Here is a 26,968-nt window from a genome sequence, read left to right as displayed (position 1 = left end):
CCTTCTTTTTAGTGCTAATGTGTAACTTTACAAATAAGTTTCTTAAACAGGCTGAAGTTTGCCCTCTGGATGTCCAAGGTGAAGGTTCTGTTGGTGATCCTCCCTATCTCCCTGCATATTGAAAACTTCACTCTCTTGTGGTCACTGCACCCTAGGCAGCCTCCCACCATCACATCTCCCACCAGCCGTTCCTTATTGGAGAACAGCAGGTCACACAGAGCCTGTCCCCTGGTATGCTCACTTAACATCTGCCGACACATTCCAGGGGATGTGGTAAATAGAATCTCCACCATGGCAAATCCCACCAACAAGCAAGAAATTCTATGTTTCTTGGGGATAGTGGGATTTTGAAGACTGCACATTCCTGGATACAGTCAGATTGTGAAACCTCTGTATGATGTGACTCAAAAGAGGAACAGTTTCCACTGGGGACCTGAACAACAAGCAGCCTTTGACCAGATAAAGCAAGAGGTAGTTCAAGCAGTGGGACTGGGACCTGTCCGAGATGGTCCAGACATTAAAAACATTCTGTACACGGCTGCAGGTGACAATGGTCCAACCTGGTGCTTGTGGCAAAGAGCTCCAGGTGAGACATGTGGATGACCTCTTGGCTTCTGGAGTCGAGGTTACAGAGGTCCAGAGGCTAATTATACTCCAACAGAGAAAGAGATTCTAGCTGCCTATGAAGGAGTGAAAGCAGCTTCTGAAGTAATTGGAACTGACTCACAACTTCTCTTATCTCCCAGATTACCAGTTTTGAATTGGATGTTCAAAGGCAAAGGTTCCACACCACATCATGCTACAGATTCCACCTGGTCTAAGTGGATGGCTCTGATAACACAGAGAGCTCGAATGGGAAATCTTGAAAGACCTGGTCTGGTGGAGGTGATCTCAAGTTGGCCTGAAGGTACCAACTGTACTAAACCTCCAGAGGAGAGAGTAACTCGTGCTGAGGTAGCTCCTCCTTACAATGACCTTTCTGATAATGAAAAGAAATATGCTTTGTTTACAGACTGTTCCTGTCGTCTCACCGGAAACAAGCGAAGGTGGAAGTCTGCCGTGTGGAGTCCAACATGCCGAGTTGCAGAGGCAAAGGATGGAGAAGGGGAATCCAGTCAGTTTGCAGAGGTAAAAGCTATCCAGCTAGCTCTCGACGTAGCTGAACGTGAGAGATGGCCAAAGCTTTATCTCTACACCGATTCATGGATGGTAGCCAATGCTCTATGGGGTTGGCTAAAAAAATGGAAAAAGAATGGTTGGCAGAGGTTGGCAGCCGACCTGTGGCAAGACATTGCTGATCGAATCGAGAGAATTCCAGTGAAAGTGAGACACATTGATGCTCACATTCCTAAGAGCAAAGCTACTGAGGAACAGCAACACAACCACCAGGCAGATTTAGCTGCAAGAGTTTCTCAAGTAGACTGGAAACACCGAGGTGAGATATTCTTAGCTCAGTGGGCTCACGATTCGTCAGGACATCAAGGCAGAGATGCAACATACCAGTGGGCTCATGACAGATCCATAGACATTTCCATGGATGCTATCACACAAGTCATCCATGACTGTGACATTTGTGCTGCTATTAAGCAGGCAAAGCAAATTAAGCCCTTATGGTATGGTGACAGATGGTCCAAGTATGACAAAGCTTGGCAGATTGACTACATCACTATACCACATTCTCGTTCTGGTAAGCAATACACGCTTACTACAGTAGAGGCAAACACTGGATGGCTGGAAACTTATCCAGTTCCATATGCAACTGCTCGCAACAACATTCTCGGTCTAGAGAGACAAATCCTGTGGAGACACGGAACTCCAGAGAGGATTGAATCCGACAACGGAACTCATTTCAAGAACTGGGCCAAAGAGCACCGCATTGAGTGAATATTACATATTCCTTACTATGCACCAGCTGTAGGGAAGATTGAATGCTACAACGGTTTGTTGAAGACCACTCTTAAAGCCATGAGAGGTAGATCTTTGAAAAACTGGGAAAAACATTTAGCACAAGCAACCTGGCTAGTAGAGGTTCAGTGAACCGAGCTGGACCGGCACATTCAGATCTGTTACAGAAAGTAGAAGGTGATAGAGTTCCTGTTGTTAGAGAAAAGAATCTGTTAGGTTAAACTGTTTGGGTATTTTCACCCTCAGGAGAGGCTAAACCTGTCTGAGGGGTGGTTTCAGCTGAAGGTCCGGGACACACTTATTGGGTAATGCAAGAGAATGGTGAAATTCAGTGTATTCCACAAAGAGATTTAACTTTAGCTGAGAGAGTTTAATTTCAGATTGTTGTACAGATACATCGCTCCCAAAGGAAGAAATCCATAAGGAATCTATGGTGCACGAACCCTGAGAACCCTGAGAGCCCTGAGTCAACTGAGAGTCCCTGTATCACCGTTTCCCTTTTCTTCACTTCATATGCAGAGAGACAAACTCTTTTCCATTTTCTTGTTTCCTGATTTTCTTGGACTTCTGAATCATCTACATCTGAGTATAGCCGGAATGGACTATGAACTTTACTTATGAACTGTAAATATTGTTTTAGATTGGATGGACAGTATGAACAGCCAATGAAATTATTTAGAAGGGGTGGACTGTGACAGTTTGAGGCTGTGCCTTTAAGAAAGGGACAGTTGCTGGGACACTATGGCTGAATGTTTTGTAAATATATTGATATTCTAAATGAATTTCATTGGTAGATTGGTGGGAGTGCAGTTTTAAGTGCAGCTGGAATTTTCTCTCAGTTCCAGTTCCTGTTCAGCTCCTCTTCACTCTCCCCTTCTAGCCTGTTCTGCTTCTGGGCATCTGGCCAGAAGGGCCACAGATAACATGTACGCATTAATCCAGCACTAATATTTCTTGCTACTAAAATCCTTCTATTCTTATAACTGCCTCTTCTCCCTCTCTAACCCTCTTTGGGAAAATAGGGAGGTAGGGGGGAGAGAAAGGGAATCCAGGGGTGAACCCCCTCTGTCCAGGGGTTTAGTTCCTGTATCTCTCTTTGCTGTAATATTTCTGTATATATTGTAAATCTGTATATTTGTGTACATAAATTCCCTGTTTCCCACATTGATTTATAAATACAGCATTCCCTTTTACTTCACCAGCTGAGTTAGCTGTGGTTACTTCTTCTTAGTGGGGGACGGCAAGTTGGGCCTTCTCTCTCAACCCTCCACAGGAAGCAGTCCTCCATTTGCTCCAGGAATCTTCTGGACTGCCTTCTCTCTGCTGAATTAAGTTCCCAGCAGATATCTGGCAGGCTGAAGTCACCCACAAGGACAAGATCTGATGATCTTGAGGCAGCCTCCAGTTGTTTGTAGAATAATTCATCAGCCTCCTCATCCTGGTTGGGTGGTCTATAACAGACTGCAACCAGGATGTCAGAATTGTTAGGCTGCCCTCTGATTTTAACCCACAGGCTCTCAATTCCCCCATCTTCCACCTCAAGTTCTGTGGCAGAAAGTGACTCCCTAATATACAAAGACACCCCTCCTCCTCTTTTCCCTCACCTGTCCTTCCTAAAGAGCCTGTAACCTCCCAGTGTAGCATTCCAATTGTGCATGTTGTCCCTCCAAGTTTCTGAAATGGCAATTATATCATAGTCGCCCTAGTGGACCAGGACCTCCAGCTCCTCTTGCTTATTGCCCAGGCTGCGTGCATTGGTGTACATGCACTGCAGCTGGACTCCTGACTTCTCAATTGACCCTACTTTGTGCCCTACTCTTTCCTCTGCAGAGGGACTGATTTCCTCACTCATCCCCTTCAGACCTAGTTTAAAGCCCTCCTAATGAGCCCTGACAACTCCAGTTGTCTCTTGCCCCTTCTAGATAAATGCAACCCATCAGGACCCAGCAGGTCGGGTGCAGTAAAAGTTGCCCTGTGATCGAAGAAACCAAAGTTCCGCTGCTGGCACCATCCCCTGAGCCAATTGTTGATGGCATGGGTTCTCTCGTTCCTCTCAGTGTACACCCCTGCCACTGAGGGAACTGAGCAGAACACCACTTCAGCTCCTGCCCCATCAATCGTCCAAGGGCCCTGAACTCCTTCTTAATCGCCCTTGTGCCCTTCTTGTCATTCTCATCACTCCCAGCCTGTGTTACCAGCAGAGGGTAGTAGTCAGAGGGCTGGATTAACTTTGGGATTCTCCTTGCAATGTCCCTTACCCGCACCCCAGGTAGGGAGCAGACCTCCCTGTGGGATGGGTTGGGACGACATATGTGTCCCTCAGTACCCCCAGGAAAGAGTCCCCAACAACTATAACCCTTCTCCTCTTCTTTGTGGAGCTGGTTGTTATAGTTGGTGGGGACTGCTTGGCCTTAGGCTCCCCTCTGGGTGGCTGCTTCTCAGCCCTCTCATCCCCACTGCCCTCAGCCTCATACTTATTATTCAAGGGCAGTGGAGGAGGAGGAGAGGGCAGGGGTGGATTTCTCTTGCCACCCCTGGCAGGGACCTGTATCCATCCCTCTCCGTTTCCAGGGACCCTTCCCTCAGCAGGGGAGATCTGCAGAGCCTTCTCCCACAAATCTAACTCCCTTTCACTATCCCATATTGTCCTTAGCCTAGATACCTCCTCCTTCAGCTCGACCACTTCGTCCTTCAACTCTGCCACCAGGCTGAGGATAAAGTTCACCTGCTCACACTTGACACAAGTGTCCTCTCCCTCCCCCTCTATTCCAAGTGCCAGGCTGAAGCACTCTCTGCAGCTGGCAGCCTGGACTCCAGCATGCTGGTGAAGCAACTCTGCACTGGTGAAGCAACTCTGTTCAGTCTGTCTGTTTCAGTCTCTCTGAGCAACAGCTGTGTTCTGTCTGTGATGGACAGAGTTGACCTTGAACTAACTAAGCTAACCAGATAAGAAACTAATTCTTGCATATGCTTTGAGCTAACAGAATTTCCTCCTTAATAATTACCCTTTTCTCTCTCTAACCGTTTTTGGGAAAAAGGGAGGTAGGGAGAGAGGGGGCTATGGTTGGGGGGACCCTCCCAGCTGGAGGTGGGAGGGGTTTTCTGTGTTACATTCTTTGCTGTGTATTTCTGTATATATTGTAAATACTGTATATTGTGTATATAATCATCTCCATTTCATCCTGCTTGTAAATATAGCTTATCCATATTTTTTGCTTCTCCAACTTAATTAGCTGTGGTTTCTTTGTGTGTGTGGGAGAACTGAACTTTCTCTCACCACCACAGGAGAAGGATAATGGAGATAACAGAGTCTATTGGAATGTATTCATTAAGTGGCCTGGCAGAAGTACAGGGCCTTGGTTGACACAGGAGCTCAGTGTACCATAATACCACCAAATTATCAAGGGAGAGAGTCTAAAACCATTTTAGGAATCACTAGTGGGTCTGAAGAGTTGACTAAGTTGCAAGTTGACATAAGTTTAACTGGGAAAGATTGGAGGAAACACACTGTTGTAACAGGACCAGATGTACCTTGCATTTTGGGAATTGACTTTCTGAGAGAAGGGTATTTCAAAGACCCCAAGGTTTACAAATAGGCTTTTGGAATATCAACTGTAGAAACTGATGAAGAAAAATTGAAGTTGTCTATTAGACCTGTACTCTCAGTTGAATCTGCAGCTGAGGGACAACATGAGATAGAGGATATGAAACTGCCAGTTGTTTCTCAAACTGTGCATCACAGACAATACAGACCCAACCAGTATTATTATTCCAGTATTTATTATTATTCCTGTATGAGCTGGAATCCAAGGAGGCCAAATGGTATGCTATCATTGTCCTGAAGGGACAAGCCCCAAAAACATGCTCTAACACAGGCATTGTGTTAAGCACCTGTGAATATGCAAATCTGGACATTTACTGGGGTCCTGATGGTCCAAGCAAACGTAGCATGTGTAATTAACCCTGTAATACAGATGTGAATTGTGTGTGCTCCTGGCCATGTTTGGATATGCCTCATTCTATAGGTCCAGCCATCAGATTTCTGTTACCAACGGGCATTAAATTATCTTTGGACAGTATTTAAACCCGCTGAGAAGGTAGGCAATTTGCTTTGTTCTAACGAGAAAGCAACAAGAGCCAAATGCTGCTGGAGTTGCAGCTGAAGAGCTTGTCCTAGCAGGCAAACTACACCTGGGCCCTGTACCTGGTACCAAGGCAATCAACACTCCAAGAGCCCTATGCCAGAGGCAGAAAGGTGAAAATCCCCAAAAGAGCTGAATCCCAAAAGAGCTGCACTGCTACAGCCTGTGACCAGCGCACAGAGAGGCTTCTTAGCCATCTCCAAGCCCAGAGTCACTTGAATTGTAGTTACAATGTCTGTGAAGATATTGGACAAAGGAGCAAGTAATGAGTACCTAGATAATCTGCTACAGAATCCCCCTTGTAGAAAATCAGACTGCAGCACCTTTATTTCCAATTTAAATTGCTATATTGGAAGTTCTCAAATTTGTGCTTAAATAATTTTTCTTCATATTCCTTGTATGTGAATATGCTACCAATATCTAATGAATGTGTGAATAACAGAACCTGCAAATATACTTTGCAAATAAGTTGCAACAGTATCTGAAGATACCACCATCAGAAATATTAAATGTAAAATACATAAATATATATTTTATTACAACCATAGACATTGCTAATGCTTTCTTCTCTATTCCCATAGGAGAGGAATGTAGACATCAGTTTGCTTTCACCTTGAGAACGGTCAAGTACACGTTCAATCTTTTATCCCAAGGATGGAAACAGTTCAAAAATTTGTCATGCAGTCAACCATGATGCAGTGGAGAAAGGTGGTGCTCTGGAGCACATTCAGTTCGTCAATGACATCATCATGTGGGGTAAAACTGCTGAAGAAGTCTGCAAGAAAGATATTCAAATAATTGATATTCTCTTGAAAGCTGGTTTCGCCATTAAGCAAGACTAGGTGAAAGGACCTGCCAGAAAAACCCATTTTCTTGGACTACAGTGGCAGGATGGTCAGTGTCACATTCCACAGGATGTAATAAGCAAATTCTCCACTGTGGCAAATTCCATGAATAAGGACACTGTGTCTTTCTTGGGTGCAGTCAGATTTTGGAGACTGCATGTTCCTGGATACAGTCAGATCGTTAAGCCTCTATATAATGTGACTCAAAAGAAAAACAATTTTGAGTTGGGTCCTGAGCAACAAGTAACCTTTGACCAGATAAACTGAGAAGCAGTCCATGCCATGGGTTTGGGACCTGTTCAACCTTAAGAACATTCTCTATATGGCTGCAAGTGGCAGCGGTCCAACTTGCTTCTTATGGCAGAGAGCTCTAGGTGAGACACATAGACATCTTCTTGGTTTCTAGGGTCATGGCTACAAAGGCTCAGAGGTAAATTATACTCCAACAGAGAAAGAGATACTAGCTGCCTATGAAGGAATAAAGGCTGCTTCTGAAGGAATTGGAACTGAGTCACAACTTCTTTTAAGTCCCAGACTACCAGCTTTGAATTGGATGGTCGGAGGTAAAGGCTCTTCCCTACATCATGTGACAGATGCCACACGGTCTAAGTGGATGGCTCTGATAACACAGTGGCCTCAAATGGGAAGTCTCAAAAGACCTGGTCCTGTGGAATTGAGCACAAATTGGCTAGAATAGAGTAGAATAGAATAGAACAGAGTCGAATTAACCAAGTTGGAAGCGTCCTTCAAGATCATCATGCCCAACCTATCATCCAACCCACCTAATCAACTAAACCATGCAACCAATCACCCTATCAAGTCTGTTCCTAAACACCTCCAGTGATGGTGACTCCACCACCTCTCTGAGGAGCCCATTCCAATGGCCAATCACTCTTTCTATGAAGAACTTCTTCCTATCATCCAGCCTAAACCTCCCCTGGCACTCACTGCACAAAACCTTCAGGGGAGAGAGTAACTTGTACTGAGGAAGCTCCTCCTTACATTAGTCTTTCTGATGATGAAAAGAAATATGCTTTGTTCACAAATGGTTCCTCTTGTCGTGTTGGAAACAAGTCTTTAGAACCAATCTTTATGGGTTCATCAAGGACAGGTCCACTTGACAAACCTGATTTCCTTCTATGACAAGGTGATCTTCGTAATGGATGAGGGAAAGGCTATGGATATTTCTTACCTGGACATTAGTAAGGCATTCGATACCATTTCTCGCAGCATCCTCCTGAAGAAACTGGCTGGTCAAGGTTTGGATAGGTGGATGCTTTGCTGGGTGAAAAACTGTCTGCATGACTGGGCCCAAATATCAGTGGCCAGTCACTAGTAGTATTCCCCCAGAGCTCAATATGGGGACAGGTCTTGTTGAATATCTTTATCTATGATACAGATGAGGAAATTTAATGATTCCTCAGTAAGTCTTCAGATGACACTAAATTGGATGGAAGTGTTGGTCTTCTTGAGGGTAGGATTGCTCTACAGAAGAAAGTGGTCAGTCTGGATCTAAGGGCCACAGTCAGTTGTATGAGGTTTTACAAGGTCAAGTGACAGATCCTACATTTAGGTCAACAACCCTATGCAATTCTACAAGATTGGAGCAGAGTCACTGGAAAGCTGCCTGGCAGAAAAGGACCTAGGGGTGCTGGTTGACAGCCAGATGAACATGAAGGTAAACAGCATCCTGCCCTGTATCTATGATATTATCTATAGGACAAGGGAAGTGATCTTACTACTGTACTCAGCACTTGTGAGACTGCACCTCAAATACTGTGTTCAGGTTTGGGCCCCTCACTACAAGAAAATCATGGAGTTCCTGAAGCATATCCATAAAATGTCAACAAAGCTGGTGAAGGGTCTGCAGAACAAGACTTCTGATGAGCAGCTGAAGGAACTGGGATTGTGTAGTTTGGAGAAAAGGAAGCTGAGGAGAGACCTCATTGCTCTCTACAACTACCCAAAAGGAGGTTGTAATAAGGTGGGGGATCAGTCTCTTCTCCCTAGTATCAAGTGACAGAAGAAGAGGAAATGGCCTGAAATTGCACCAGGGAACAGACCCTTCCAAATCAAACCATTCTATGATTCTGTGATATTAGAAAAAATTTCTTGACTTAAAGGATCAGGCATTAGAATAGGCTGTCCAGGGAAATGATGGAGTCACCATCCTTAATGGTGTTAAAAAAGTGTGCATATATGGCTCAACCTAAGCATTGTGTCTTGTATGGGTTACATCAGTCTGTTAGACATGCTGCGTTACAGAATTTCTGCTTTTGCTATATAGTTAGTATTTACTTGCTTGCTTCTATGTATGCAAAGAATTTGAGAAAGGTCAATCACAAATGTTGTTCTATTAGTAAACAGAAAGCGGGAAATGTGGGAAGAGGGTTGTTGTTTTTGGATAACTTTGGAAGGCTCTGAAGATTTGCCTTTGCTCGAATTAGAGAGGGCTATGTTTTGTCTTTGATTCTGAGAATAATGTAAGCACCTTGTAACTGAAGGAGAGAAGATGAGCAGAATTTGGTTGGATGTGTTAAAATACTGTTTTGTTATTTTGACCTATTGTATGCCTTAATTACACAAATTCCAGCAGAAAATGACCAATTGAGATGTGACATATGTGCCTTCTGATAGACTATATAACTTTGCTGGTTTTAGTGGCCTTCATTCTGAAAATGACAAATCATTGTCAGGAGTTGTCATGCTGAGAATACTCCTAGTTAAGAACTTGGTGACACATATAAAATCCTTTCAAAAATCCCGTGTTAGACCAACATCACTAAAATAAAGACACAGAGTGTACAATTGCAAACAGCTTTGAGTTTTTCATGCTTCATTGACTGAAGACTCCTCAGAGGATCAGCATGGAGGAAGACAGGGAACAAGGCACTGGTGGCAAGGTGTGTGCTGACCGCTTACCTCTGACTGTTCTTCCCATGAGTCATTGCTGCAACTCAGGTAGGTGATTGGTGTCAAACCCATCTAAGATATTCTGCTTGCTACCAAACTCTTTGTTTCTGTTGTCTTAAGTCTAAGCCACACACCCACACAAAAACAGAATGAAAGGAAAGCAATCTTAAAAGGCCTTTCAGTCACTGTATCCTACCTCAATATGAAAACAGGCAGCAAATATCTGATAATCTAAAAGTTGGAAGCTTCTGAAAGGTTTACTGGGTTGTTCTCTAAGCAGAGCTTTGAAATTATATCGGTTTCAAGTAGTGCTTTTGTTTATGAAACTACATTTGTTGAGTGTGAGTGAACTTTTGTAGCAGTTTGGACTGGGTGCCCTCTGCTGTGTTTACTTCCTGTGTCCAGAAGTCCAGCCCCTAGGGGTGGACACAGGAAATTAAGTATTTCATACCATAATTCTCTGCACTGCTATAAGATCCAGCGCAGGGTCTGGCACTTCCTCTTTCTTCCCTCCGCCACCCAGTAACTTGGGGGAGATGTCTCCCGGCCTGGGCCTGGCTAGGCCCAAGGCCACGGCGGGATGGGGAGTCTCAGATCTGGCCAGCTGAGACTAGCCTAGCAGTGAAGTTGGCAGGGGGGGGGACGAAGTTGCCCTGGGGGTCTTCGGTGTACCTTCAGGTTGGGATGGGATGTTTCTGGGTCTGTTTTTTAATTTCTTTTGTCACTGCACTTCTGGCTCTCTGTAAACATTCACCACTTTCCATTTAAACTTTCCATCACTTTTGCAATTTGTTTGTCTGAGTCGTTATTTTTGCCCATGGTAGGGAGGGGGTCTGCCTCAACCCATCACAGCTTTCTATAACCTCCAGCAGCTGCACTGTGCTCTGAGCTTGCAGGCTGAACTATACCCATCAAGAAGAAACTGGGTTTCTTTACATATCTTTTTAAAGCAGGATTTTTGTTCTGCTCAAGTATCCCTGCAGGTGCCTGAAGAGTGGCAAGTACAACAGAGCATTTAATTCTGGAGTCACTAAATAAGGAAAGAGAGTAGAAATGAATCCCTTCCTTACAGACTGCTTTTAATATTTTTGTCTTTAGTCTCCTGAAGATTTTTGGATCTGGGACCTATCTCAATACTGCACATAGCACTAGCTGATGATGAACTTTGTGCCACACAAAGAGCACAAGTCCCTCTTGGGCCAGGCTCCAGACCCCAGCTCCCAACTCTGCTCTCTCAGCCTAAAAGCTTGGCCACCTGTGGCAGCCACTGAAGCACTGAGTTCCTGATGCATTGCCTGTACAAGGGAAAAGAGAGTAAATCCATCCCTGAAGTTGCTTCAAGGTGCAATTAAAATATTCCCTTTCCATACCAGTCCTTACTTCATTTTTATAAATTCATTTTTATAGCTTATTCTTCTCACACATTAGCCCTCTACTCACACATCCCAAGTTGAAGGACCCCAAAACTTGGAACACAGGAACAAAGTCCCAACCACTGTAAGTGAAGACAAGATGTGTGACCACCTGAAGAACCTGAACATGTATAAATCCATGGGACTTGATGAGATGCATCCCAGAGTTCTGAGGGAATTGGCTGATTTAGATGCAAAGCCACTCTCCACAATATTTGAAAAGTCCCGTCAGTAAGGTTAAGCCCCTGGTGACTGCAAGGAGTGGAATATTACTCCAATTTTTTTAAAGGGAAGAAAGGAGAAAACCAAGAACTACCAAACTGTCAGCTTCACCTTGTGCCTGTGGAGGTCATGGAACAGATCCTTCTAGAAGTTCTGATAAGACACGTGCAGGATAGGCAGCATGGCTTCACTAACAGCAAGTCCTGCCTGACCACCTAGTGGCTTTTTACAATGGAATGACCACATCAGAGGAAAAGGGAAGGGCAATGGATGTCATCTGGAGTTCTGCAAGGCCTTTGACATGGTCCCCCACAACATCCTTCCCTCTAATTTGCAGAGATATGGAGACAATGGGTGGACTGTCTGGTGGATATGGAATTGTCTAGATGGTCACATCCAGAGGGTAATGGTCAATGGCTTGATGCCCAAATAGAGGTGAATGACAAATGGTGTCCCTCAGGGGTAAATACTGAGAGAAGTGCTGTTTAATATCGTCATCAGTGACATCACCAGTGGGATCAAGTGCATCGTCAGCAAATTTGGAGACACCAAACTGAGCAGCATGGTCAATATACCAGAGAGATGAGATGTCATCTGGAGGGACCTGGACAAGCTGGAGAGATGAACCCAGGTGAACCTCATGAGGTTCAATAAGGCCAGGTACAAGGTACTGCAGCTGGGTCAGGACAATGCTCATTAGAAGCAAAGGATGGGGGATGATGTGATTAAAAAGGAATCCTGTAGAAAATGTCTTGGGGGTATAGGTGGACAAAAGGCTGGACAAGAGCCAACAACACATACTTGCAGCCCAGAAAACAAATCACATCCTGTGCTGCATCAGAAGTGTGACCAGCAGATCAAGAAAGGTGATTCTGCCTTTCTGTTCTGCCTTGGTGAGACCTCACCTGGAGTACTGTCTTCAGCTCTGAGGCTCTCAACATGAGAAGGACATGGAGCTGATGCAGAGGGTCCAGAGGAGGGACAGAAAAATGATCAGAGGGCTGCAGCAGCTCTCCTACAAAGACAGTCTGAGAGATTTGGGATTATTCAGCCTGGAGAAGACAAGGCTCCAGTAGACAGTCTTTCAGTACCTGAAGGGGGCCTCCAAGAAAGCTGGGGAGGGTCTTTATACAAAGGCATATAGTGACAGGACAAGGGGCAATATTTGACTAGGGACATAAAGGGGAATAAGAAGAATTTCCTCAGGTACATTAGGGATATAAAGGTGGGTTTGGGAGATGTGGAGCCTCTCCAAAAGGAGAATGGAGGCCAAATTAGGACTGATATGGAAAAAAGGCTGAGGTGCTTAATGACTATTTTGCCTCACTATTCATTGGCAAGGTCTCTGGCTGTACCACCCAATCTCCAGAACACAGACACCTCTTTGCCTGGCAATATCATGGAGCAGATTTTCCTGAAGGTGTTATTAATGCATATGGAAAATGAAGAGGTGATTTTGTTAACCAACATGGCTTCACCAAGGGCAATTCATGCCTAATGAACTTGGTGGCTTTCTAAGACAGCTCCAGCATCAGTGAACAAGGGAAGAGCAACTGATGTTGTCTACCTGTGTAAAGCATTTGACACTGTCGCACGTGATGTCTTCATTATCAAATTGGAAAAGTATGGACTTGAGGGGTAAACCACTGTTGTTCTATAGATGTTTGAATCACATCAAGAAATGCTTCCAGGACAAGATGTAAGCAGGCGAAGATGTTTATGATGTTATACAGAAAAGTTATATAGTCTTTTTGAAAGCATAGTTGTCACATCTTAATTGTCTATTTTCTACTGGCATGCATGTAATTAAGGCATACAATAGGTTAAAAAAAACCAAAACAATATTTTAACACATACAACCAAATTCTGCCTAGTTTCTCTCCTTCAGTTACAAGCTGTTTACATTCTTCTCCAAGCTACAGATCAAACATAGCCTTCTCTATTTCAAACAAAAGCAAATCTTCCCCTACATTTCCCCCTTTTTGTTTTTCTAACAAGAACACACTATTACTTGACCTTTCTAACATTTTTTTTGCATACATAAAAGCAAGCAGGTTAAAACTAGCAATACAACAAAAGCAATAAATAAGATTAGCAATCCAGTTTTGATAAGAGATTTTATCCATCCAGGTAAGCTCCATCCATCGAAGATCTTCTTCAGTCCAAAAGAGGTCTGGTCTTGTTGAACCTTTGCTGTTTGATCCATTAGGGTTGTTATTTGCCAGTGGATGGAACTAGATTTGTCAGTAAGATTCATACAACACATTCCATCAAAATCTTCACACCCATGACCATGGACAAGTAACAAGAAATCTATGGCAGCCCTATTCTGTAATGTAGCATGTCCAATAGATTGATGTTTAGTAGCTAAATCTCTTAATGTCTCTGATGTGATATTGTTTTGTTTTGCTAACCAACACCTCATTCTATTTAACTGTATGAGTGCTCTTGCAGCAGCTGCTCCAGGAGTAAAGATGCTAGCTGTTATTATTTCTCCTTTATTCCACAAATCTATGTCATCCCTACAATTACTATTAATAATGAGGCTTCTCCTGTGCCTGTGAGAGGCCTGTGGTTTAATGTCATACTAATATTAGATGTTAACAGTAAGGCGCCCCACAAAGCAAGGTTCTCCTATCATCCTAGAGGGCAAGTCAGGCCTGGCTCAGTCTCCATAGATAAGAAAAATTCCTGGGGCTAATTTTCTAGGTCAATCAGTACTTGACAGTCTTTCACCTTTTTCTTTCCTAAAAGTAACCTTACACCACATGGAATTGTTTCTAAAAATAGTATTTGCTGGAGTAACACCTTTTGTCCAGGTATTTTTTCTAGGATTCTTTGGATCCGTTATTTATGTATAAATAATTAGGTGCATGCTGGCATTTTTACACTGCCTAAGATTTCTATTTCTTGTGGTTCTACATTGATCTTATCCTGGTAATTATTCCACATATTCATCTCTTCAATACACATTGTCATATTATTTTTACATTTTATTTTTAGCAATTGTGAAGTTAATTCCTTTACTATCTCTGAGGGATTTGCTAATGGAATTGCAACCTGACATGTATGAAATGGTTGTTCTGGCTGTGCCATGTAGGCACAAAAACTAGTTTGATTCAAGGCCTTAACTAAGATTATCTATATATTGTTGCTGTTCCATGGAATTAATTTCGAAGGGTGGTACTCAGTTAAGGGGTAACTCAATGTTATGGTAATTATTACAGAGAGTATTAGAAGCTTCATCATTCTCTGATCTCAGGAATCTTGTGTCACTTCCTCAGAAGGTCTGGTAAGGGCTGGTTGAACACTTCATTCTGGGATCCACTTAGATTCTGAATCTGTTAAAACACAAGCATATCCCTTTCCCCACATTAATAAATGGTAAGGGCCTTCCCATTTACCATCATGTAGAGACTTTAGGTAGACCTTGGCTCTCTGGGGATTCATTGTAAGATCTTTGGACTGCAGTGAAGCAAAGTAAGAACTAATCATCGGTGTTTCTGTTTCTGTAAGAGATGGAAAATTTAATACATACAATGCTTTATTGAATCTGTTCTGAGGAGTTTCCCCAATCATGCCCCCTTTTTTTCCTAACAATTCTTTTAATGTACGGTGAGTGTGTTCCACAATTGCTTGACCTATAGGGGAATGTGGGATACCAGCTAAATGTGTTATGCCCCATTGTTTCAAAAATTGTTGAGTTTTCTGATATACCCAGGACCATTATCAGATTTGATGGTGTGAAGAATTCCCAATACTGCAAATGCTGAAAGACAATGTCTAATAACATCTCTCTTTTTTCCCCCTGTATGAACTGTGGCCCAGAGTGCTCCTGAAAAAGTATCAACAGAAACATGAGTGTATTTCAGTCAACCAAATTCTGGAATGTGAGTGACATCAGTTTGCCATAGCTGTAGAGCTTGTAATCCACGTGGGTTAATCCCTATTTGAGTTGAGGAGGCAAAGGCTTGACAGTCTAGGCAGGCAGGAACAATTTGTTTTGCCTGTGTCCACGAGAGGGAAAATTCTTTTCTTAGAGCTTTAACACTCTGATGAAAAAAGTCATGAGACAATCTAGCTTGAGATAAAATCTGAGGTGTTGGAGAGAGATGCACAGGAAATGTAAGTGCATTTCCTTCTGTAATAAATCCTGGAAGATTTGTATGACTTCTAACATGCATGGTTCTGACATGCCATTTTGGTTCGGGAGCCAATCGGACCCGGTGCTCGGGACCGCTCCGCTCGAATTGTGAGCTTTCTGCTCAGCGTTTTGACTTCCTTTTGGGGTTTTGCAGGTCAGGAAGACTCCTGGTACGGGGGATGCGGCAAGATCGTGCTCTTGCGAGCCTGCACGGGAATGGGAGCCTGACGTCAACTGCGGAAGGTTTAAATCCCGCCCGGGCTGTGCACGAGGCACCATTTTGGTTCAGGAGCACCCTTTCTGCTGGTTCGGGGGGGGGGGGGGAAACCAAAACACAAAAAAACCCCCACACCAACACCCAACCAAACTTTGAACTACGGTAGTCACTCGGACAAAGGGTAGAAAAACAGCATCTACGCAGACAGAGTTGCTGCATCAGCATGCTGGAGTCCAGGCTGCCAGCTGCAGAGAGTGCTTCAGCCTGGCACTTTGAATAGAGGGGGAAGGAGAGAATACCTGTGTCAGGTGTGAGCAGGTGAACTTTCTCCTCAGCCTGGTGGCTGAGCTGAAGGATGAAGTGGCCGAGCTGAAGGAGGAGGTGTCTAGGCTCAGGTCAATAAGGGAAAGTGAAAGGGAGTTTGATTTGTGGGAGAAGGCTCTGCAGATCTCCCCTGCTGACGGAAGGGTCCCTGGAAATGGAGAGGGATGGATATAGGTCCCTGCCCGGGGTGGCAAGAGAAATCCCCCCCAGCCCTCTCCTCCTCTTACGGTGCCTTTGCATAATAAGTATGAGGCCCTGCAGGCCAAGGGCAGTGGGGATGAGAGGGCTGAGTAGCAGCCATCCAGAGGGGAGCCTAAGGCCAAGCTGTCCCCACCAGCTATAACAACCAGCTTCACAAAGAAAAGGAGAAGGGTTATAGTTGTTGGGGACTCTCTCCTGGGGGCTACTGAGGGACACATAAGTCATCCTGACCCATCCCACAAGGAGGTCTGCTCCCTACCTGGGACGCGGATTAGGGACATTGCAAGGTGAGTACCTAAATTAATCCAGCCCACTGACTATTATCGTCTGCAGGTAATACAAGCTGGGAGTGATGAAATTGACAAGAAGGGCACCAGAGTGATTAAAACTACCTGAAAGGTGGTTGTAGACAGGAGGGGGTTGGTCTCTTCTCCCAGGCAACCAGCACCAGAACAAGGGGACACAGTCTCAAGCTGTGCCAGGGGAGGTTTAGACTCGAGGTGAGGAGGAAGTTCTTCACTGAGCGAGTCATTCGTCATTGGAATGGGCTGCCCAGGGAGGTGGTGGAGTCGCCGTCCCTGGAGGTGTTCAAGGGGAGATTGGACGTGGCACTTGGTGCCATGGTCTAGTTGTGAGGTCTGTTGGAACAGGTTGGACTTGATGATCCTTGGGGTCTCTTCCAGCCTTGGTTATACTGTGATACTGTGATACTGTAAAAAAGAATTCAAGGCCCTTGGACAATTGATTGATGGGGCAGGAGCTCAAGTGGTGTTTTGCTCAGTTCCCTCAGTGGCAGGGGTGTACACTGAGAGGAAAGGGAGAACCCACACCACCAACAATTGGTTCAGGGGATGGTGCCAGCAGTGGAATTTTGGTTTCTTTGATCATGGGACAACTTTTACTGCACCAGACCTGCTGGGTCCTGATGGGGTGCATTTATCTAGAAAGGGTAAAAGAGTCCTAACACTAGAGTTGTCAGGGCTCATTAGGAGGGCTTTAAACTAGGTCTGAAGGGGGTGGATGAGGAAATCAGTCCCTCTGCAGAGGAAAGAGTGGGGCACAAATTAGGGTCAATTGAGAAGTCGGGAGTCCAGCTGAAGTGCATGTACACCAATGCACACAGCATGGGCAATAAGCAAGAGGAGCTGAAGGTCCTGGTCCACCAGGGTGACTATGATAGAGTCGCCATCTCAGAAACTTGGTGGGACAGCACACATGATTGGAGTGCTACACTGGGGGGTTACAGGCTCTTTAGGAGGGACAGGCGAGGGAGAAGAGGAGGAGGGGTTGCTTTGTATATTAGGGAGACACTTTCTGCCACAGAACTTGAGGTGGAAGATGAAGGAATTGAGAGCCTGTGGGTTAAAATCAGAGGGCAGCCTAACAAATCTGACATCCTGGTTGGAGTCTGCTATAGACCACCCAACCAGGATGAGGAGGCAGATGAATTATTCTACAAGCAATTGGAGGCTGCCTCAAGATCATCAGATCTTGTCCTTGTGGGTGACTTTAACATGCCCGATATCTGCTGGGAACTTCATTCAGCAGAAAGAAGGCAGTCCAGAAGATTCCTGGAGCGCATGGAGGACTGCTTCCTGACGCAGCTGTTAAGCGAGCCTACCAGGGGACAGACTCTGCTTGACCTGCTGTTCTCCAATAGGGAAGGGCTGGTGGGAGACGTCATGGTGGGAGACGTGATGGTGGGAGGCTGCCTAGGGTGCAGTGACCACAAGAGAGTGAAGTTTTCAATATGCAGGGAGATAGGGAGGAGCACCAACAGAACCCTCACCTTGGACTTCCGGAGAGCAAACTTCAGCCTGTTTCAGAAACTTATTTGCAAAGTTCCCTGGAGAGGAGCCCTCATGAACCGAGGGGTCCAGGAGGGTTGGACCTACTTCAAACAGGAGCTATTGAAGGCACTGGAAGTGGCAGTTCCCATGTGCCGAAAGATGAGCCGGTGGGGAAGGCAACCAGCCTGGATGAGCAAGCAGCTCCTGGAGGATTTAAGGGGAAAAAAGAGGCTGTATCACCTTTGGAAGGAGGGGAAGGCTTCTCGAGGTATGTTCAAGGAAGTGGTTAGATTATGTAGGAAAAAATTTAGAGAGGCAAAGGCCCAGCTGGAACTGAAGCTGGCCACCTCTGTCAAAGACAATAAAAAGCATTTTTACAAATACATTAACACTAAGAAGAAGAGCAAGAAGAACCTCCACTCCTTATTGGACCTGGAGGGGAACACGGTGACTGAAGACGAGGAAAAGGCTGAGGTCCTGAACACCTTCATTGCCTCAATGTTTAACAGCAAGGCAGGAGTTCAGGATGAGTGGCCTCCTGAGCTGGGCGATGGAGCTGTGGAGCAGTGTGATGCCCCAGAAATCCATGAGGAATTAGTTCGGGACCTGCTGAGCCACTTGGACACTCACAAGTCCATGGGACCGGATGGGATCGATCCTAGGGTGCTGAGAGAGCTGGCAGATGAGCTGGCCAAGCCTCTCTCCATCATTTTCCTCCAGTCCTGGCTCACTGGTGAGGTCCCAGATGAGTGGAAACTGGCCAATGTGATCCCCATCCACAAGAAGGGTAAGATGGAGGAACCTGGAAACTACAGGCCAGTCAGCCTGACCTCTCATCAGCAAGTTTGCAGATGACACCAAGTTAGGAGCAGATGTTAGTCAGTTAGAGAGTAGGACTCTGCAGAGGCACCTCGACCAACTGGACAGATGGGCTGAGTCCAACAGGATGGCATTCAACAAGTCCAAGTGCCGGGTGCTGCACTTTGGCCACGACAACCCCATGCAGAGCTACAGGCTGGGGTTGGAGTGGCTGGAGAGCTCCCAAACAGAGAGGGACCTGGTAGTGCTGATTGACAGCTGCTTAAACATGAGCCAGCAGTGTGCCCAGGTAGCCAAGAAGGCCAATGGCATCCTGGCCTGCATTAGGAATAGTGTGGCCAGCAGGAGCAGAAAAGTCGTTGTGCCCCTATAGTCTTCATTGGTTAGGCCACACCTTGAGTCCTGTGTCCAGTTCTGGGCCTCTCAGTTCAAGAAGGACATTGAGACACTTGAATGTGTCCAGAGAAGGGCAACAAGGCTGGTGAGAGGCCTTGAGCATAAGCCCTATGGGGAGAGTCTGAGGGAGCTGGGATTGTTTAGCCTGGAGAAGAGGAGGCTCAGGGGTGACATCATTGCTCTCTACAACTACCTGAAAGGTGGTTGTAGCCAGGAAGGGGTTGGTCTCTTCACCCAGGCAACCAGCACCAGAACAAGAGGACACAGTCTCAAGCTATGCCAGGGGAAGTTTAGGCTCGAGGTGAGGAGAAAATTCTTCACCGAGCGAGTCATTAGTCATTGGAATGGGCTGCCCAGGGATGTGGTGGAGTCACCATCCCTGAAAGTGTTCTAGAGGAGATTGGACATGGCACTTGGTGCCATGGTCTAGTTATAGAGTTTGTGGTGTCAGGTTGGACTCGATAATCCTCAAGGTCTCTTCCAACCTTGGCAGTACTATATCACAGTATCACAATATCACAGTATAACCAAGGTTGGAAGAGACCCCTTGTTCTGGTGCTGGTTGCCTGGGAGAAGAGACTAACCCCTTCCTGTCTACAACCACCTTTCAGGTAGTTGTAGAGAGCAATGAGGTCACCCCTGATCCTTCTCTTCTCCAGGCTAAACAATCCCAGCTCCCTCAGCCTCTCCTCATAGGGCTTGTGCTCAAGGCCTCTCACCAGCCTTGTTGCCCTTCTCTGGACATGTTCAAGTGTCTCGATGTCCTTCTTAAACTGAGGGGCCCAGAACTGGACACAGGACGCAAGGTGTGGCCTAACCAATGCAGAGTACAGGGGCACAAAAAGGATGTTCTTGATATGTTAATATATTGCATAAATTTTTAAATAAGAAAAATAATTGTGCATTTGTAATGTGTTTAAGCTAGGATTTTTCTATTCTAGGAATAACATTAGCAACATATTTTGAGTCAGTAACTACATTTGAAGCAGATTTTTTCCTATTTCAAAAAAGCTTGATTCACATCATATAGCTCGACTATTTGTGGTGAGCCTTTAATTGAAAAAAATTCTTGTTTCCATTCTCTGTGTTCCTGCCAGACTATACAACCTTGCCTGATTTTCCAGATCTATCAGTAAATACTGTTGGGCCTTCCACCAGTGCTGACTGGCACAATGGTTTAGAAACCAACACGCTGTCCTTGCAAAAATTCAATAATTTATGTGATAGAAAGTGTATCTCAATTTTTCCTGGATAGCCTTCCAAGGCTACCTGTAAAGATAAACTATTTGCTTGACACCCATTAAAATAATCTGTAGTTATGGAAATATACATTATGGATGATTCTTGTCCATAGAGTTGCAAAACTCTTTTATGGCTTTTTATGATAACATCTGATATAATTTCAATTTATTATAAATGGTCTTTTTGGGTGATTTGGTAAAAAAATCCATCCTAAGATAATTAAAGGATTGGTCAGGGATGATAACCATTGGCCTGTAAGTCCATAAGCTTGGCAAAGAGTCACAAAAACAAATAATAGAATAGGATGATCTATGTGTTGCCTGTGAGCTTTTCTTTGTGTCAAAGCTCTTTCAATCTTTGAAACAGCCTGTTCAGCTTCAGGAGTTAAATATCAGGGTGATAACAAAGAATTGTCACCCTTCAATAAATCAAAAAGTGGAGTGAGTTCAGTATTAGTAAATCCTAAGTATGGACATATCCAATTTATTGTTCCTAGCAATTTATGGAAATCATTCAAGCTTTTTACAGTAATATCCAATTTAATATTTTGTGGTTCAATAGTTTGATCCACAATTTTCCAACCTAGATCCTTCCAGGGAGGAATTGTTTGAATATTGTCTGAAGCAATTTTAAGCCCTCTTTTTTGTAAAACTTCTTGTGTTTGCATAACTATTTGTTGTAAGTGATTTTTATCTGAAGGTGCGACAAGTATATCATCCATGTAATGCAAACAGAAACAATCTGGAAATAATCTTCTTATTTCATAGAGAGGTTCAGCTACAAATTTCTGACAAATACTTGGACTGTTTTTCATTCCTTGGGGTAAAACTTTCCATTGGAATCTCTGTAAAGGTTCTGAGTTATTGATGGAAGGAATAGAAAAAGCAAATTTGTGTCTATCCTGTGGATCAAGAAAAATAGTAAAAAAAACAGTCCTTTAAATCTATGACTATAATGTCCCAACCCTTAGGTATCACAGTAGGTGAAGGTATTCCTGGTTATAAAGGTCCTATGTGTTCCATTATTTCATTCATTTTTTGAAGGTCTTGTATCATTCTCCAGGTTGCATTCTTTTTTATTACAAAAACTGGGGTGTTCCAAGGACTAGTTGAGGGTACAATATGTCCCTGTTGTAGCTGTTCCTGTACTAGGTTTTTTGAAGTGTGGGTTTTTCCCTCAGTAAGGGGCCACTGATCTACCCACACTGGTGTTTCAGTGAGCCAAGAGAGCTTTAGTGTTGTAGCAGAAGAGATTGTTGAATCAGTGACCCCTATAAAAAATGTGAAGTAGTGCTAATAGTAAAATTCCATTTTGACAGAACATCTCGTCCCCACAGATTCATGGGTGCTTTGGAGACATATGGGCATATAGTGGCAGTCTGCCCTTCTGGAGTCACCATTTGGACATACATGGCACTTTGCTGTGCCACTGTTGCTTCTCCAATGCCAGAGAGTACATCTGAAGTTTTCATCAAAGGCCAGGAATCTGGACGGTCTTGTGCTGAAATCATGGTTATGTCAGCTCCTGTGTCAATCATACCACAAATTTGAATCTTGGAAGGTTTTGCACTTTTAAGTAGAAGTTGGCAGGTTAATAAAGGTCTTTTAATAGTTAGAGTCCAGTATATTTGAGGCTTTCCTGTGGATCCAAAGCCATCTGTTCCTCTCTTTTTTCCTCCAACATTACTAACTTGATTTTTAAAAGGCACAAGCTGTGCAATAACACTTCCTAATGGAAGAAAAACAGGAGGTTATGGGGTCCACACTAAGGCTTGTATTTGACCTACAAAATCAGAACCAATAACACCAGGCAGTACAAACAGTCCTTCTAAGGTAGGACTTGAACACCCTATGATCAAGGCACTCAGTCCTCTACCTATTGGAACACAGGCATTTAGTGGCATCTTATGCACACTGTAATCTCTTATTGTAACTGATTGTGTTGTGGCAAGATCCATTCTGGCACTCCACTCTGCAGCTGGGAGGAAAGAACTAATGATTGTCTGAGGCCAGGATTTTCTATGATCGCATGCCCCCACCTCGCACTCTGTTGCCCATTTCCCATCGGCTCTGGTAAAGCATTTCTCTAAATAATACCAAATTTAGCAAGACACTGATTAGAGAGGTGATTATTCCTCCTGCACATAAAACAAAAGGTGTTTTGCCGAGAATTAACACTCCATTGTCTTGTATTACAATTTTAAATGTAATGTCCTTTTTGTCCACAATTAAAACATGTTGGAGAACTTTTAAGAGCTGTTGCGAATTCACCAGCCACTATGGAAGCTACACTAATGGCCATAGTCTGTAAGTCTGAATTTGTAGAATTTAGTTTCTGACATGCTTCAATCATCCCTACTATCATAGGTTCCTTTAAGGGGAGTACCATTTTCTTACACTGCATTTGCATTCTTCAAGGCAAGTGTCTTGAGTAAAGTTTCTCTTGCTTCTTAATTTTCAACTTGTTTGTCTATCACATCCTTTAATCTATCTGTGAAATGTAGAAAAGTTTCTGATGGACCTTGTTTAGTACATGTGAATTTTAAAGTAGGCTCATTGAATTCAGGAACATGTCATTGTGGTAGTGTGAAGGTTCAATCCTCCCACCACATAAAGCACAGCTAAACTCAGAGAAGCAAATGAAAAGCTGTATTTTACAAGCAGAATGAAATGCAATGAATATATACAAAATATACAATATTTACAGTTTATACAAAAATACACAGGAAAGAACATAACTCATAAATACCCTCCTGAGGAGAATCCCCCCCCACTGGGTTCCCCCAAAACCCCTCTCTTCCCCCCCTTTCCTGTCCAAGGCTAATTGGACAGAAAAAGGATTAAAATAGAAATGGATATTAAGGGAAAAAGCATTAGTTCAAAGCAGTTGTTAAGAAAGTTAGTTTTCTTATCTCCTGAGTTTCAGTCCAAGGTCAGTTGCATGAACTCCAGCCAAGCACAGAAAAGAAAAGCAGGACAGACTGAAGACAGACTGTAAGTTCTTAATGTTACATTCTGCTGATCTGCTAATGAAATTCATTTAGAATTATCTTGGGTTTTCCTTTTTACACCAAAACATCCATCTACAGTATTCTGTAGCTTGTCCTTTCTTAAAGGCACAGCCTAAAAGTGTAACAATCCACCCCTTCTAAACAATTTCATTGGCTGTTCATGCTGTCCATCTAATCTAAAACAATATCTACAATTCATAAGTAAAGTTCACAGTCCATTCTGGCTGTCCTCAGATGTAGATGATTCAGAAGTCCAAGAAAATCAGGAAACAAGAAAAACAGAAAACAGTTTGTCTCTTCGCAGACGAAGTGAAGAAAAGGAATGAGGGACTCTCAGTTGACTCGGGGCCCTCAGGGTTCTCAGGGTTCATGCACCATAGTGTCCTCATGGATTCTTCCTTGGGCGCAATGTATCTGTACAACACTCTGAAGTTAAACTCTCCCAGCTAAAGTTAGATTTCCTTGTGGGATACACTGAATTTCAACATTCTCTTGCATTACCCAATAAGTGTGACCAGGACCTTCAGCAGAAACTACCCATTGGACAAGTTTAGCCTCTCCTGAGGGAGAATATACCCAATTAGTTTTACCTAACAGATTGTTTTCTCTAATAACAGGAACTCTATCACCTTCTACTTTCTGTAGCAGATCTGAGTGTGCAAGTCCAGCTCAACTTACTGAACCTCTGCAATTTAGCAGCCAGGTTGCTTGTGCTAAATGTTTTCCCCAGTTTTTCAGAGGTCCACCTCCCCATGGTTTTGAGAATGGTCTTCAGTAAACCATTGTAGCATTCAATCTTTCCTGCAGCTGGTGCCTAAGTAAGGGATGTGGAATATCCACTCAATGCCGTGCTCTTTGCACCAGTTCTTTACAAGGTTGTTCTTGAAATGAGTTCCATTGTCCGACTCAATCCTCTCTGGAGTTCTGTGTCTCCACAGGATTTGTCTCTCCAGACCGAGAATGGTGGTGTGTGCAGTTGCATGTGGAACTGGATAAGTTTCCAACCATCCAGTGTTTGCCTCTACCAGGGTAAGCACATATTGCTTACCAGAATTAGAGCAAGCTAGAGTGATACAGTCAATATGCCAAGCTTCACCATACTTGTACTTGGACCATCTGTCACCATACCATAAGGGCTTAATTCACTTTGCCTGCTTAATAGCAGCACAAATGTCACAGTCGTGGATGACTTGTGTGATAGCATCCATGGAAATGTCTATGGATCTGTCACGAGCCCACTGGTAGGTTGCATCTCTGCCTTGATGTCCTGACGAATCGTGAGCCAACTGAGCTAAGAATGTCTTACCTCAGTGTTTCCAGTTGAGATCAAGATCAGAGTCCGTGTCTACTTGAAAAACTCTTGCAGCTAGATCTGCCTGATAGTTGTGTTATTGTTCTTCAGTAGCTTTGCTCTTAGGAATGTGAGCATCAGTGTGTTTCACTTTCACTGGAATTCTCTTGATTCAATCAGCAATGTCCTGCCACAGGTCAGCTGCCAAAATAGGTTTCCTTTTCTGTGCCAACCATTCTTTTTCCAGTCCTTTAGGCAACCCCACAGAGCATTGGTTACCATCCATGAATCGGTTTAGAGATAAAGGTTTGGCTGTTTCTCCCATTCAGCTACGTCAAGAGCTAGCTGGACAGCTTTTCCCTCTGGAAATTGACTGGATTCTCCTTCTCCATCCTTTGCTTCTGCAACTTAGCGAGTTTTGGCTTGCAAGCTGACTGGAAATGGCATTCAGGACCACTCCGCTTGAATTGTGAGCTTTCTGCTTGGCTTTTTGCTTTCCTTTCAGGGTTTTGTGAGTCAGGAGGACTTCTGGTTGTCAGGGAGGTCCGGCAGGATCATGCTCTCGCGAGCCTGCTCGGGAGCAGGAGCATGATATCAGCCGCGGGAGGTTTAAAGCCTGCCCGGGCTGTGCACATGACGCCATTTTGGCTTGAGAGCCTGCTGGCTGCTTGCATTAAAAAAACAAACAAAAAAAAAAAATCAGTCATACATTGAACCATGGTTGCCACTTGGACGAAGGCTAGAAAAGTAGCATCTACCCAGATAGAGTTGTGGCATCAGCATGCCGGACTCCAGGCTGCCAGCTGCAGAGAGTGCTTCAGCCTGGCACTTGGAATAGAGGGGGAAGGAGAGAACACCTGTGTCAAGTGTGAGCAGGTGAACTTTCTCCTCAGCCTGGTGGCTGAGCTGAAGGATGAAGTGGCCGAGCTGAAGGAGGAGGTATCTAGGCTCAGGTCAATAAGGGAAAGCGAAAGGGAGTTTGATTTGTGGGAGAAGGCTCTGCAGATCTCCCCTGCTGACGGAAGAGTCCCTGGAAATGGAGAGGGATGGATATAGGTCCCTGCCCGGGGTGGCAAGAGAAATCCCCCCCAGCCCTCTCCTCCTCTTACGGTGCCCTTGCATAATAAGTATGAGGCCCTGCAGGCCAAGGGCAGTGGGGATGAGAGGGCTGAGTAGCAGCCATCCAGAGGGGAGCCTAAGGCCAAGCTGTCCCCACCAGCTATAACAACCAGCTTCACAAAGAAAAGGAGAAGGGTTATAGTTGTTGGGGACTCTCTCCTGGGGGCTACTGAGGGACACATAAGTCATCCTGACCCATCCCACAAGGAGGTCTGCTCCCTACCTGGGACGTGGGTTAGGGACATTGCAAGGTGAGTACCTAAATTAATCCAGCTCACTGACTATTATCCTCTGCAGGTAATACAAGCTGGGAGTGATGAAATTGACAAGAAGGGCACCAGAGTGATTAAAAAAGAATTCAAGGCCCTTGGACAATTGATCGATGGGGCAGGAGCTCAAGTGGTGTTTTGCTCAGTTCCCTCAGTGGCAGGGGTGTACACTGAGAGGAAAGGGAGAACCCACACCATCAACAATTGGTTCAGGGGATGGTGCCAGCAGTGGAATTTTGGTTTCTTTGATCATGGGACAACTTTTACTGCACCTGACCTGCTGGGTCCTGATGGGGTGCATTTATCTAGAAAGGGTAAAAGAGTCCTAGCACTGGAGTTGGCAGGGCTCATTAGGAGGGCTTTAAACTAGGTCTGAAGGGGTGGATGAGGAAATCAGTCCCTCTGCAGAGGAAAGAGTGGGGCACAAATTAGGGTCAATTGAGAAGTCGGGAGTCCAGCTGAAGTGCATGTACACCAATGCACACAGCATGGGCAATAAGCAAGAGGAGCTGAAGGTCCTGGTCCACCAGGGTGACTATGATAGAGTCGCCATCTCAGAAACTTGGTGGGACAGCACACATGATTGGAGTGCTACACTGGGGGGTTACAGGCTCTTTAGGAGGGACAGGCGAGGGAGAAGAGGAGGAGGGGTTGCTTTGTATATTAGGGAGACACTTTCTGCCACAGAACTTGAGGTGGAAGATGAA

The sequence above is a fragment of the Dryobates pubescens genome, chromosome Z (genome assembly GCF_014839835.1).
Source record: "Dryobates pubescens isolate bDryPub1 chromosome Z, bDryPub1.pri, whole genome shotgun sequence".
Lineage (NCBI taxonomy): Eukaryota > Metazoa > Chordata > Aves > Piciformes > Picidae > Dryobates > Dryobates pubescens.
The sequence above is the reverse complement of the archived record's forward strand: the minus strand, read 5'-3'. Positions refer to the sequence as shown.